Source organism: Diceros bicornis, chromosome 31, assembly GCF_020826845.1.
Source record: "Diceros bicornis minor isolate mBicDic1 chromosome 31, mDicBic1.mat.cur, whole genome shotgun sequence".
NCBI lineage: Eukaryota > Metazoa > Chordata > Mammalia > Perissodactyla > Rhinocerotidae > Diceros > Diceros bicornis.
In genome coordinates, this window is record NC_080770.1 from 28,081,947 (window position 1) to 28,095,022 (window position 13,076).

A 13,076-nucleotide genomic window follows, 5' to 3' on the forward strand; every position below is an offset into this window, starting at 1 on the left:
GAGGAAGATTCTACGTGAGAGATCTTGCTGTTGGTTGGGATGTTGTGAAAGGGCCTGAGAGAAGTCCCACAGCAAGGAACTTCGAGCAGCTTCTAGGAGATACGAGTTGCTTAACAGCTGGGAAAAGAGGACCTCATTCCTACAAACACAAAGAACCGAACTCTGCTAACAACCTGAATGTGTTTGGAAGTGAATTTTTCCCTAGGGCCTCCGATTTAAATGCAGTCAGCCAAGACCTTGAGTGTGAGACTGATCAGAGAACCAAGTCTGGACATGTTGGAATTCTGACGAAAGGAAAATGTGGGGCAAAAAATGAGTGTTGTTTTAAGCCACTAAGTTTGTCTTGATTTGTTATGCAGCAATAGAACACGAATACAGTTACTCAAAAGGGATATGGAGGTTGAACTGATTTGGGAAAAGAGTCATTTGTCATAACAAAAGTTAACTGGAACACTTGCTTCGGCAAATGTGTATGTATGGCTGATGAAAAGGACTAGTGTAAGGACTATGGATGGCTAATTAGTCAGAGATGGAAATCACCATTCTATTGAAAGCATTTTTCACAGAATCAAGAGTGATTCACTACCTGAAAAGAACTTGACCTTTCGACTATGAGCTGCTGAACCATTTTCCACCAGATTTGTTCCCTCATTGAAGCCTTTCTTTCTTCTATGTCTTTAATATGTGGATTACCGTTCCCTAAATCATAATTAAGGTCAGTTGTGAATCTAAAGTTTGAGGAAGCTTTCCTGTGAAACATCTCTTATTTAAAACAAAACCACTATGTAAAGCTACAGAGATACACAAACAAATATTTTTTACTTTAAAATATTAGACAAAAATAACTATGTACATTGGATTTTGTTTGTATTCTCAATTGGTGCTTGTGGTAAATGTGATAAATAAAAAGACAGATTGGCTACTATAGTCAAAATCACATATTTTCAACTATAAATCTTAGAAAACAAAAGTTCCAAATTAAAATGTCGTTGGAATGATGGTGTGTAGGGTGAATTTGAATTCATCTGGCTTGTGTTAAAATATGGACTGTGCCAGTCAAAAGTGGTTGCCTCATTCTGGGAAGACCAGTTTCTTTCAACCAAGAAGACTCCTTAAAGTCTAACTACATGAATGACTAATTTGACAGATACGGAAATTAATGCTTACAAGTATGAACTGATTTGTAAAGGGTTACCCCGTGGCAGATTTAAATCTAGGATTTTAATTTCTTTCAGTGTTTTTTTCTATTACATAGCATTTTATGTCTTTTTGACACGAAATGTTCTGGTGATACTACTTAGTGAAATTTTTTTTTTTTCTTATTCAGTGACAATAATTTTCCTGATTCACAGATAAGGTAATCTGGCATCATGTGACGTTAGGCTCTCACAGAAATCCTTTATGTGCTGCTAGCTAATCAGCTTTAAGACTGCCACAGAAGGTGTGAGATCTAAAACAGGTGCCCGACCACATCTTCTGACTTACTGTGGTTCCAGGAATCTGTGGGAATATATGTGAACTTGGTCTAAAATTGGGGTTCAGTTACATTTAGAACCTAAGGGACCTGAGTGGTAAAATATTGGTGTCTAAAAGAAGATTACTATTAGTTAATTCAGGTAGAAAATGAAAGTGTTGGCGACAGACTCTGGGTGTTCAGTATCCGTGAGCTACAGTGTGAGGTTGTGTGTGGCAATTCCTAAACCAACTACAATCCCACCAGCTCTTTTCTCGAATTTATGGTGTCTGGAAATGTGAGGTTAGTGAAATAAAATGCACACAGATACACACAAATACGTAATCACAAACTCACAGACAGTGGTAAACCTCTCTGAAAGACCTAATTAGAAAGACCTGAAAGGAGAAGGGTATCAGGTGTTTATTTTTTGAGAAAAGGTCACCAGCAGCTTGAATAGCAATATGTTGGCCTCAGAGCAAAAGTGGATAATAGAATTGAGGGATGGTGAGAAAAGCGCCAAATTCTCTTATGAAAAGAGAGAACAACTAGGGAGCGGGATCCTGAGAGAACACTGAAATCACTGCTAATTAGGTCCAAGACAGCTGAATTTGTTGTATCTCTATCAATGTGAGTCATTTTCACTAGCAGGAGAGGCTAAGGAGATATATGGCATGACATAAAAGCTATAATTTTTCTTTCTAGAAAAATCCAGAAAGTATAGATAAGCCAATAGAAGAAAATAGTTATAGCACATCTACGCCTAAAAATATCTATTGTTAGCACGTTAGTGTATAATCTTTATTACTAAATACTCTTAATCAGTGATCATTCTTCACTGATAAATCTTCAAAATGGGATTATGCTCTATATACTGTTTCGTAACTTGGTTTTTCCAATAATGTAAAATGGGCCTCTCTTCATATTGCTAAATATTACTTTTATAGCATGACTTTAATATCAGCATTGATTGTGTGGAATACATGTCCTACCCTTCATTGAATCAATCCCTTTTCATTAGACACACACCCTTTTCCCTTACTTTTTTCTGACTCTGTGGACAATTCTATGCCACATATCTTTATAGCCAAATCTTTGATGACATGTTTAATTATTTGTTTGGGATAAATTCCTAGAAATGGACCTACCATTTCAAAATACTAATATTTTTTAAGGCTTTTGATAGAAGAATACCTAACTTGTCTTCCAGCAAGATTGTATCAATTTACAATTTATGAGAGTCCTAGCCACTTAAAAATTAGTGAAGTAACTTCTAGTTCTTCATGTTTTTCTTATGTCAATAAAAAACCCACTGCTTATTGTATTTCTCGGTCTTATTTCCCCCTATATCCCTGAGCTTGACAACTGATGGGTCCTTTATAACATTTGCAGAATGGCAATAATAATAAAAATACAAATAAAAATGAATGCATTATTATAAGTATAGGGAAATGTTTGGAAGAATATGTGCAGAACCATTGATTAAGTCCATCTTGGGTGTGGAATGTGGGTATGAATAGAGGAGTGGGGGAGGCAAAAGTAGTGTGATATTTTAAATTTCTTCTTAAACCATTTCTATATTGGTTGCATTTTTTCCAACAAGCTCATTTAAAAAGTTATCCTTGGGGAAATATTACGGCAATAGGAAACGGGGGAAAGAAACTTCCATTTACTATGTGTAAGACTTGAAACTACAAGTTAACATGTATAATCTAATTTTAATTTCCACTAATCATTTGAAATAGATAACCTTCTTCTTCATTTTGAAGATGAGTAAGCAGTGGTTTTGCAAGGTTAACTGACTTGTCCCAAGTCAAATAGCTATGCAGCAAGGAAACTGGAAGTGAACTCAGGTTTCCCTGATCTCGACTAATTTGCAGTGGATCTGGGAGTTTGGTACAGAAACCTATGTTCTTTCTCATGGGCTAAGCTGTCTATCAGGAGGGCAGTGAGCTGACTTCTGAGATCAAGATGTCTGCATACAGAAAAGGGAACTGTTGGCTCCTTTGCAGAATCCCAGTTCTGAAGTTAATGAGTTTCAGTGTCTGTAAGAACGGGCTTCCCACAAGGTCACACAACGGGAGTCTGATTTCCGACTCTCTGCATATCCAGTGCAGCTCCTTGCCAGTTCTCATGGAACCAGGCTTGTGGTTTCATTTCACACTGACAAGGACAAATTCCAAAATCTGATTTCAAGTGAATGATTGGGGTTAAAAAAAAAAGAGTGGTGGTGAATTCTGATATACTGTGGCTGCTGCCTTTCAAGTATTAAAGTAACTATCTGCTTTCTTTTCTGAGTAGCAGTAGCTTTTCTTCTTACAATAAATGGCAGAAATACAGTGATGGAGATTTAGCAAATTATAGTTATGATGAGAAAGCAAGGGAGTATAAAACAATAGCTTTAAATATAAGGAGTCCTCCAAAATGAACCATCATGTGAAATCCATAATTTACAACCCAGTGGAACTGAGGCTCCAATAAATGAAATTTGCAATTTTTGAAACAAACTCTTTTTGATTCTTGTAGATAATATATCAAAATAGCGGTAGTAAAAAGATAGAAGTTGCACAAATTATCCTAACATATTGCTTTTTAATGAAATATATGAATCAGTTACTATTGCATTGGACAATAAAAAGGAATGCCCTGGCTCTCATTAGAAAACAAAAAGGTAGGTTCTTTCTGCCTGTTTTATCTTCCATCTTTCATCATCCAATGGCTGTCTGCCCTCATGGTTGACAAATTTCTGTTAGCCACAGTATATGGTACAGATTTCTGCATTCAGTTATAGAGAAAGAGCACACTATTACCAAAATTCCAAGAAAGACTAGACTGTCCTACATGACTTATATATGCCTGAGCTGAATACTGTTGCCAGGGATCCTCCTGGAGCTGGACATGAGGCCCATTGCTCCTGAAAATCCTGGGATCTAAAACGTACAGATATTCTGTAATGAAATCCCAAGATATTATTTAAGGAAAAAGAAAGAAATATTTTCTGAGTAGGCATTCAAAAAATGATAGTTCATAATAAATATATTAAAATGATTACTGTATCTTCGTTGTATGGTTTACAGTGAAGGTCCAATTCCATAAAATATCTATTTATTGAGCTATTACTGTGTGTAGAGACACAGTTTGTAAATGGGTGTAGAGAAATTTTCCCTAAATCTCATAATAACTCTCTAAGGTAAGTTTGCTTCCCCATATCAATTATCTTTTTCTGCTTAACAAATTAACTTGAAACTTAGTGGTTTAAACCAACAATAAACATTATCTCATAATTTCTGTTGGTAAGGAATTTAGGGCAGCTTAGATGGGTAATTCTGGCTGGAGGTTTCTCACCAAGTTGCAGTGAAGGAGTTGTTTGGGGTTGCATTAATCTGAAGTCTTGACTGGGGTTGGAGGACCTACCTCCATGATGGCTCACTCACATGGCTGGCTTCACTAGGGTTGGAGGATCCACTTCTAAGGTGGCCTACCCACATGGCTGGCGAGTTGATGTTGGTGGTTGTCAGGATACCTCAGTTCCTCTCCGGGAGAGTTATTCTGTAGGGCTGCTTAAGTGTCCTCATGACATGGCAGCTAGCTTCCCTCAAAGCAAGCAATTTAATCAAGCAAAATGGAAACTGCAATGTCTTTTACGACCTAACCTCTGAAATCATCCACAGTCACTTTTGCAATATCCTATTGCTTACTTTGGTCAATCCTACTTAATATGGGAGGGTTCTCCTCAAGGCCATGAGTACCAGGAGATGAGGATGATTAGGGGCCATCTTGGAGACTGGCAACCAAATGTAAGTATGACTCTCTCTATATTAGAGATGAAAAAAACAGCCTCAGGCAGTCCAAGATCACAGATAATCTCAGTGCACAATGCCTTCTCCACTGAACCATTTGTTCCAAAGATTATTCTTCTCCTGTTAGAAATTCTCATTTCACCTTCCACAAAACTGATAAGACATGTGGAGCAAGTATAATTGCTCTTATTTTATAGATGATGAAATCTTATAGATGAGACTTCATTTGGTTAGATGACTCACCCAAGATAGCTCACATTTTGGCAAACTATTGACACAGGTGACATTAAGACATACACACTAAGCAGTTTAAAAATATTTTTGAGATGAGTTTTCCAGGAAAGTTAAAATTCAGCCAGTTTTATACTACAGCTTGAGTCTTCTCTTTTATCACAGTTTTTGCACAAATAACTCAAACGAGTCTCTCAAGGTTTATTGCAGTCTTGAGTCTGCTTATAACAGTACCAATGAGCGTCATATTACACACTTAATCATTCTGTAAAATTGACGTTATAATCTCAACCTAGAGGTGTGATCATAAACTTTAGATTATATATGTATCTTTGTATAACTATATATTACTATAAAACCGTATAACTCTCTCTCTGTCTCTCTGTCTTTCTCTCTATATATACATATATATAAAACAACTAGTACTGTGCCTAGAACATGTTAGGTATTCAATAAATGTATTATTATCATCATTATTGTACTATTACCTAATAGGTTAAATTTAACTGTGTATTTAATATATACAATGAAACTAAATTTTAGGCCTCCAAGGGGAGAATTTTAGAGTTGATAGGATAAATTCAGCATTAACTCCATATCTTTTCTTCTCTTTATTGTGTGTTTCAAACATTTATTCCTTCCTTCCCTGCACCCCACTCTCAATTTCCAAAGTTTCAAAGAAGGAAACAATACGTACAAAGGCATTAGTGTTTCCATAAGCCAATCTCCCTAAAAATATTCATACAGTTGAAAGATAATCAAGGAGAGAAAAATTCTTTATATGAAGAAATGAATGGATAACGTGACGATTTCTGGCTCATGCTGGCATTGCAAGAAAAAAAATCATAACATCTATTTATAGGTGGGAGGATCTTCCTCATATTTTCAGACCACTGAACAATTAATCAAATTTTTAGGCATATGGTAAGAATGGTTTGGATTACAGAATGAATCACACACCATTTCCTAAATCAGGTAATTTGTATTCTTTAACTGTATTAGAATATTAAAGTCCATCTATTAATAATAATAATAAATTAATAGTAATATTAATGGGACCAAGTAAATCTTCTTTCACACTGCTTCACACTTGAGTGTGTCCTAAGCATTGTCTGTATCAGTGAATGGCTGTGCAAGTGAGCAGTATCTTGGGAGGGGCAGACAAAACATACCTAGCAATTTTCAACATACACAGTTTTTCTTGCTGGCAGAGTCCTGATTGGGCTCAGGTGTTCAGCCTCCAGTGTGCTCAGAGTGGTGACCCCTCCAAGCCACAGAGTTAAACTAAATATTGTGGCTTAATTCCCTTGCCAGTGTCATGACCCAATTCTAGACAAAATAATACTAGACGATATCTAGTGGGAAGGCTTTTGCTAATTATTTTCTTCATTTATTCAAATTAACACACTGAAAACACTATTATTTGCTGAATATTGTTGGTTCTCCTTAAGCCCATTTCAGCCATGAGAGGAAACAGCATTGACGTGTTGAGGGGAGGAAAATAGAAAGATGGAAATTCTCATGTCCTTGAACGTGTTACAGAAATTCTGAATTTAATCAATCCTGGAATTGGCCTACTGCCAACTGGATGAACTGAAGGACAAGACATCTGTGTATTCATCATTCCAGAAACACACTTATCCAGAGCCCCCAAGGCATTCACTTGCTTTTCTGCTAAAGTTCCATAAGCTCAGAAAAGGAGGTAAAGCCAATTACTGCTTTTATCATAGAGTATTAGTTCAGGACTGTTGCACAATGGCCTCAAAACGAGCTTGGCATGAGGAAGGCCAGACAACTTGAGATGTTTGACATGGACTCTGATCAGTGGAAGTGTTCCATATGTACTGTCAAAACCCCCCCAAAAAAACCAAATCCAATCTCTTTCTTTGAGAAATAAAAATGCTGCCCATCCCAAATTTGGGAGAACTGGGGCCCAGGGTGACTGTGGAGGTCATGAAACAATGTCCCATTCTATTTCATGTTTCCGTTAGTGTATGCTTCTATTGTTTTCTTGCGCATCTGAGGGACATGAACTATAGTACAATACAGAAAGACCATCTGGATATAATAATATAGCTAACATTTATTGAACTAGGGTCACCTTTTGCTGGGCACAGGTCTCATCAATTTGCATGTATTTAACTCAGAAAACCCTCACAGAGATACATAGGGACACAGAGATTTTAAGCAAATTTCTCAAGATCACCACTGCAGGCTGAACATTTGTGTCCCCCACCAAATTCATATGTTAAAACCTAACCCTCAGTGAGGTGGTATTTGGAGGCAGGACCTTTGGAATGTGATTTGGTCATGAGGTTGAAGACCTCATGGACGGGATTAGCGTCCTTATAAAAGAGGCCCCAGAAAGCTCCCTTACTCCTTCCACTATGTGGGGACACAGTGAGAAGTTTGCCGTCTATGAACTAGGAAGCAGGCTCTCACCAGACACTGAATCTGCTGGCTCCTTGATCTGGGACCTGCCAGCATCCAGAACTGTGAGAAATAAATTTCTGTTGTTTATAAGCCACTCAGTCTATGGCATTCGGTCATAGCAGCTCGAATAGACAAAGGTAATCACACACTGGATAAGTAGCACATTTGGGATTAGAAGGGAGGTGCTCCATAATCTGAATTCCCAAACATTACCCTGGACTAGTACATACTATACCACCGTATGATACAGCACTGTCCACTGTGCTGATATAAAACTGTTCTCTTGGCAGAGCCCATACCATTGGTTTAACCCTTTTCATTCTTAGGATGGTTCATGCGAAAATATTTTTGAAAGTCTCAGGGGAAGTGAAAGCTGACTCCCAGATAGGGAGAATGGTGTTTTGAAGGGCTTGGAGATACATTGGGCCACCTAAGAAATTATAGGATCTAGAAACTTAGGCAGAGGGTATGGGAAATATAGAAAACTTAAGACAGAAAAATAATCAGATTTTCGGTTGTTCCTAGATTTTGTTTTTTGGCATCAACTTTACAAAAAGAGGAAACATCTTCCATACTGATAGAGAGGCATGACATCAAATAGTGTTAACATCAACTATGTCAAAGCTTCAGTTAACTTATAAAGTGTGCCAGTCTTTGAGTCGTTCTGCCTCAATAGATACCTGCCTTCTAATTCCAACATCCAGCTTGAGACAATAAAGAGGATGTAGGATCATATCCACAGACTTATGCTATAATTAATAAATGGAAAACCCTACTTCCACTGATTGTCATGAAATGGGGAAATGTAGGGGATGGGTGACATGTGAGATCTATGACATATAACAGAGAAAACGAAAGGCTGAAAAGCCTATTTAAGATAATAACTCTTATAGCCATATCTTATATGCTCTATGTTTGCTAATACAATTTACTATCATTTAGTCAATGATTTATTCAAGTTGGTAAAATAATAAGAAAGAATTGGATCACTGCCTCTACAAAGAATTTTCTCTGAGTTTAGACAGGAAATTTAACTCTTAAATGCCAAAATATATTCCCTGGTTAAGTCACCACAAAACGGGTGACTTTATGCATGAGTTGTTAATAACGCTTAAAAAGAACAGGGAGCATATATTTTATGCCCTAATTGGAAAACACAGTAAAGAAGGTAGATTTGTCTTTATAGAAAGTTCATGTGATCTAACTAAAATACTTACATTAACTGCTGAACGATCATAAAAGTATTTTACCTTTTTTTCCCCTTTTTAGACTGTTCTCATTTGTTTCAATAAAACAATGGAGAAGCCTGAATGCCACTTCCTTCTTTGGGTTTCTGCAAGAAGTGTGACATATCAAAAACAAAATGTGTGAAATGCAAAATGAGTATGCAACCCTAGGCCCCATCAGCATTAAGAACTGATTCCTTAATTGACCATGCTTACATGAGCCCTCAGAATCACAATCCAAACTGAATATAAAAAATGAGGATCTCTCAGCCCCAGTAACCACCATTCTACTCTGTTTCTGTGAGTTCAACGTTTTTAGATTCTACATATAGTGAGATCATGCAGTATTTGCCTTTCTGCATCTGGTTTATTTCATGTAGTGTGTCCTCTAGGTTCATCCGTGTTGTTGAAAATGGCAGGATTTTCTTCCTTTTTATGGCTAAATGATATTCCATTGTGTATGGGTACCACATTTTCTTTATCCATTAATTCATCAATGGACATTTAAGTTGTTTCCATATACTGAAAATTATGAATAATGCTGAAATGAACACAGGAGTGCACATATCTCTTCAAGATCCTGATTTCATTTCCTTTGGCTGTATGTCCAGAAATGGGAATTGCTGGATCATAAAGTAGTTCTATATATCAAATCATCAAATTATTCATCTTAAATAGATATAATTTTTAATTGTCAAAAATTTCTCAATAAAAAATAAATAAATGGGAAAAAAAGGAATCCAGGGCTCTGCTTTGCTGCCTGATGTCATAAGCAGATCCACACGTTGAACTGGAGAAAGTTGCTAGTTCCTGAGTTATTTTAAGCATGGATTTCTAAAGAAATTCCAAGACTGAGTTCCTTTGCTTTCTCACTGAGTAAGATTGGATGGGAATCAAATGCCTCGTCACTTGGCTACTGTTAGAAATAAGACTCCTGGAGACTGTGCTCATTACATTGTCTCTTAAATTTATCTACAACCTATCTCCAAAGTAAAAAATATGTTAGAACCCAGGTACTAAAGGTTTTACAAGGCAGGTGCAAAATTGCTTACAGAGTTATGTTTCAAATCTTATCTGTATATTAAAATGGAAAATATTTTAGGTCCATGTCAATATATAAAGGCGTAAACACACTGTTGGCTGTTTTTTGGATAGTCTCTTTTTTTCACTTCTTACTCTTTTTCCTAGACTGATTGCTATGAATCCTTTAGTTAAATGTTCTAATTTTTAACCTAAGGCCAGATAAGTATTCCTTAATAATAATAACTAACATTTGTTAATTACTTGTAAAGAGCCAAGTATTCTTCTAAGCACTTAAATGAGTTAAAGTAATTTAATCTTGATATTAACCCGAGGAGGAGGAGGTGTGTGCTATAATTTGCTTGGTTGATGGTGAATAAACTGAGCCAAAGAGCTTGTTTTGAACTTAAGAAACTTGGTCCAGATCCTGTAACAAATGGTGGAGGTGGGATATGAACCCAGGCAGTCCAGTTCCTAAATCCAGCCTCTTGCCTTATTCACACAGCTTCTATGCAGAAAGAGAAAAGTTGAGATTCTGATATGTTTACTAAGTATGTTTTAGGTGTCACACTGAGCCAGACACAAGTGATATAATAGTCATAATTCTCCTCAAAGCTTTCGCTATCTGGTTGAAGTCTCTTTAATATGGGATGTGATCTGAAAACAATATTTAAGATGAGATGGGTAGTCTGGCCAATGCAAAGTAGAGCCAGACAATCTCCTTTATTCTAGACACCATGCCTCTACTAATGCACTTCAAATTGCTTTAGATTCTTTGCTGATACTAGTGTCCCAAATTAAGACTGTGGTTATCTAAAATCCTAAAATCTCCCCATTTGGAGGAAATGAGAGAGGAAACCCATCGAGAGGGAGGAATGAAGAAAGTTGTAGAGACAAAACAGTAAGATTTTAAAGGACAGATAGAAAATCAACACATCAAAGCACAGTTGAAAATATGAGGAGCAATTTGAGGTGGCAAGAAGGGTACAGAGTGATGGTCAAAAAGCGTAGTAAGTGCGCTTACTAGGCCTGTATTTTCCTAGGTGCATTCATCCGCTGAAAGTGAGGGAGCTCGGAGTGGAACTGGGGTTGTGAAGTGTGTGCGATTTTTCTTAAACAACTGCTGTGGCAAATTATCATGGGGAGTTAACATATTGATCTTTATGTATAATTTCTGTATGTTTCAATGAAGTTGCCGCAGAAACGCTGTCATCTTGTCCCGCAGCTCAGTTCAGGTTTGACAGTGGGAGTGTGGGGGAGAGGACGCAGGGTGCACACGAGTTTTAATTAATCTCATGGTTGATAGATGTGAGGTGGAAATATTCTATATGTAACCCGTGTTTCTCTGATTCTCATCCCAGCTAAGTATTTCTGAAAGGACCCAGAAGTGTCTCCTGTGTGCTCAAAAAGGAAACCAATCAGAGACCACAGAACATCTGTTGTTTCCTTCACCCCTCCCATCCTTCTTTGTGAATGGCTATTGCTGCTTCCTCTGGTGAATAAGCCCTTCCCCTCAGTGGACATAGATCTCCATTACAGTCCACTGGACTGTGCAGCCCATGTGGCTTCAGGGAACACCACCCCCACTGCTGCCATTGTCACTACAGGCTTCCTTTGTCACTGTAGGCTGCGTTATTCTCCCCTGCACTTCAACCACAGCCACTTCTATGAGGTTGCCTTTTCCACCCGGTACCACTGTCACCCATCAGCCCAGCCGAGTCCTGCAGTGGTTTGTGTGGTACAGCTAGGGATGTCCTTTCTCTAAGATCTCTGTGGGTTTCCTGCACGGTTTGCAATTGCCCCAGTGTCTTCTGTGAAACAACTTATTTCAGGTTTTGTTTTAACAGCACTTCGCCCTTCAGAAAACTGAATACAGAGGACGACTTGGCTGGGAGATAAATCCAAGTAACTGTCATATAGTCAGAATATCTCATTAATTAAATCTCAACAAATTAAAAAAAAGAGTATCTCTTCCCTTCCGAATGCCTATGGTTTTAACCTTGGCCCAAGCCTATAGTACCTGGTTTTGCTTCTGTTAGAGTGGTTTTACTTAGTTTTGTTTTCCAAGGACACTCCTCAGTCAGTCCTATGGGCCTTCCTCACCAGTTAGACAGACCTGTCATAACCACCCCAGCAGCGGACTTGCCATGGGCTCAGACTGGAGCTTCTGCTACAGATGTCATGTCACCCTGTTTGCTCTGTGCTGCTTAGGAAAAGTTATGCAAGAAATAAAGGTCGATCCTTGGTTGTTCTGTGAGCACCCATGGTGTTGCAAACCATCTGTCCCCAGGTATTTATAAGCACCCAAAATGTATCTATTTTTCTCCAGAGAGAAAAAACCCTCCCCTCGAGTTTTGACCTCAGAAGTGACTTCTGTATTTGACAGTTATTCCACACAAGCTGCCTTTAGTGAAAGAGGAGCAAGAGGACAACTGTGCCTCTCTCCCAGGCCAGGTCTATGTCAATACTATTTACTCAAGGCCAATGCCGTGGAAAGTTCCTGATGCCTACTTGCTCATCTCTTGGGAATGATAGCTGAACACCCATGTTGGTCCCCTACAGGTCATAAGGATCACACGCTTCTTATAGAAAAACATAGGCCTGTATGTGGGCAGTAGGACCAGGACTCTGTCTCCCTTAGGCGTGTCCATTAGCACTGAGGCCCCTTGAGATCACTAAAACGTTCTTTGCAGTACTCTCCCCAAACAGGAAATCTTCACACTTTCATTTCACCTTTTTTTGATTCCCATGAGAAAAGCGTAGGGGGTGAACTCCTAAATCAGAATTGTGTTTTAAATAAAGGGAAGAAGGTGCGAGGTGGGGGGACGTTTCCACTCTGAAGAATTGCAAATTGTGCCTCCCATTGTTGCCGATTTTAAGATGCTCATGGGAAAGGACGAGGGTTTGTGGAAG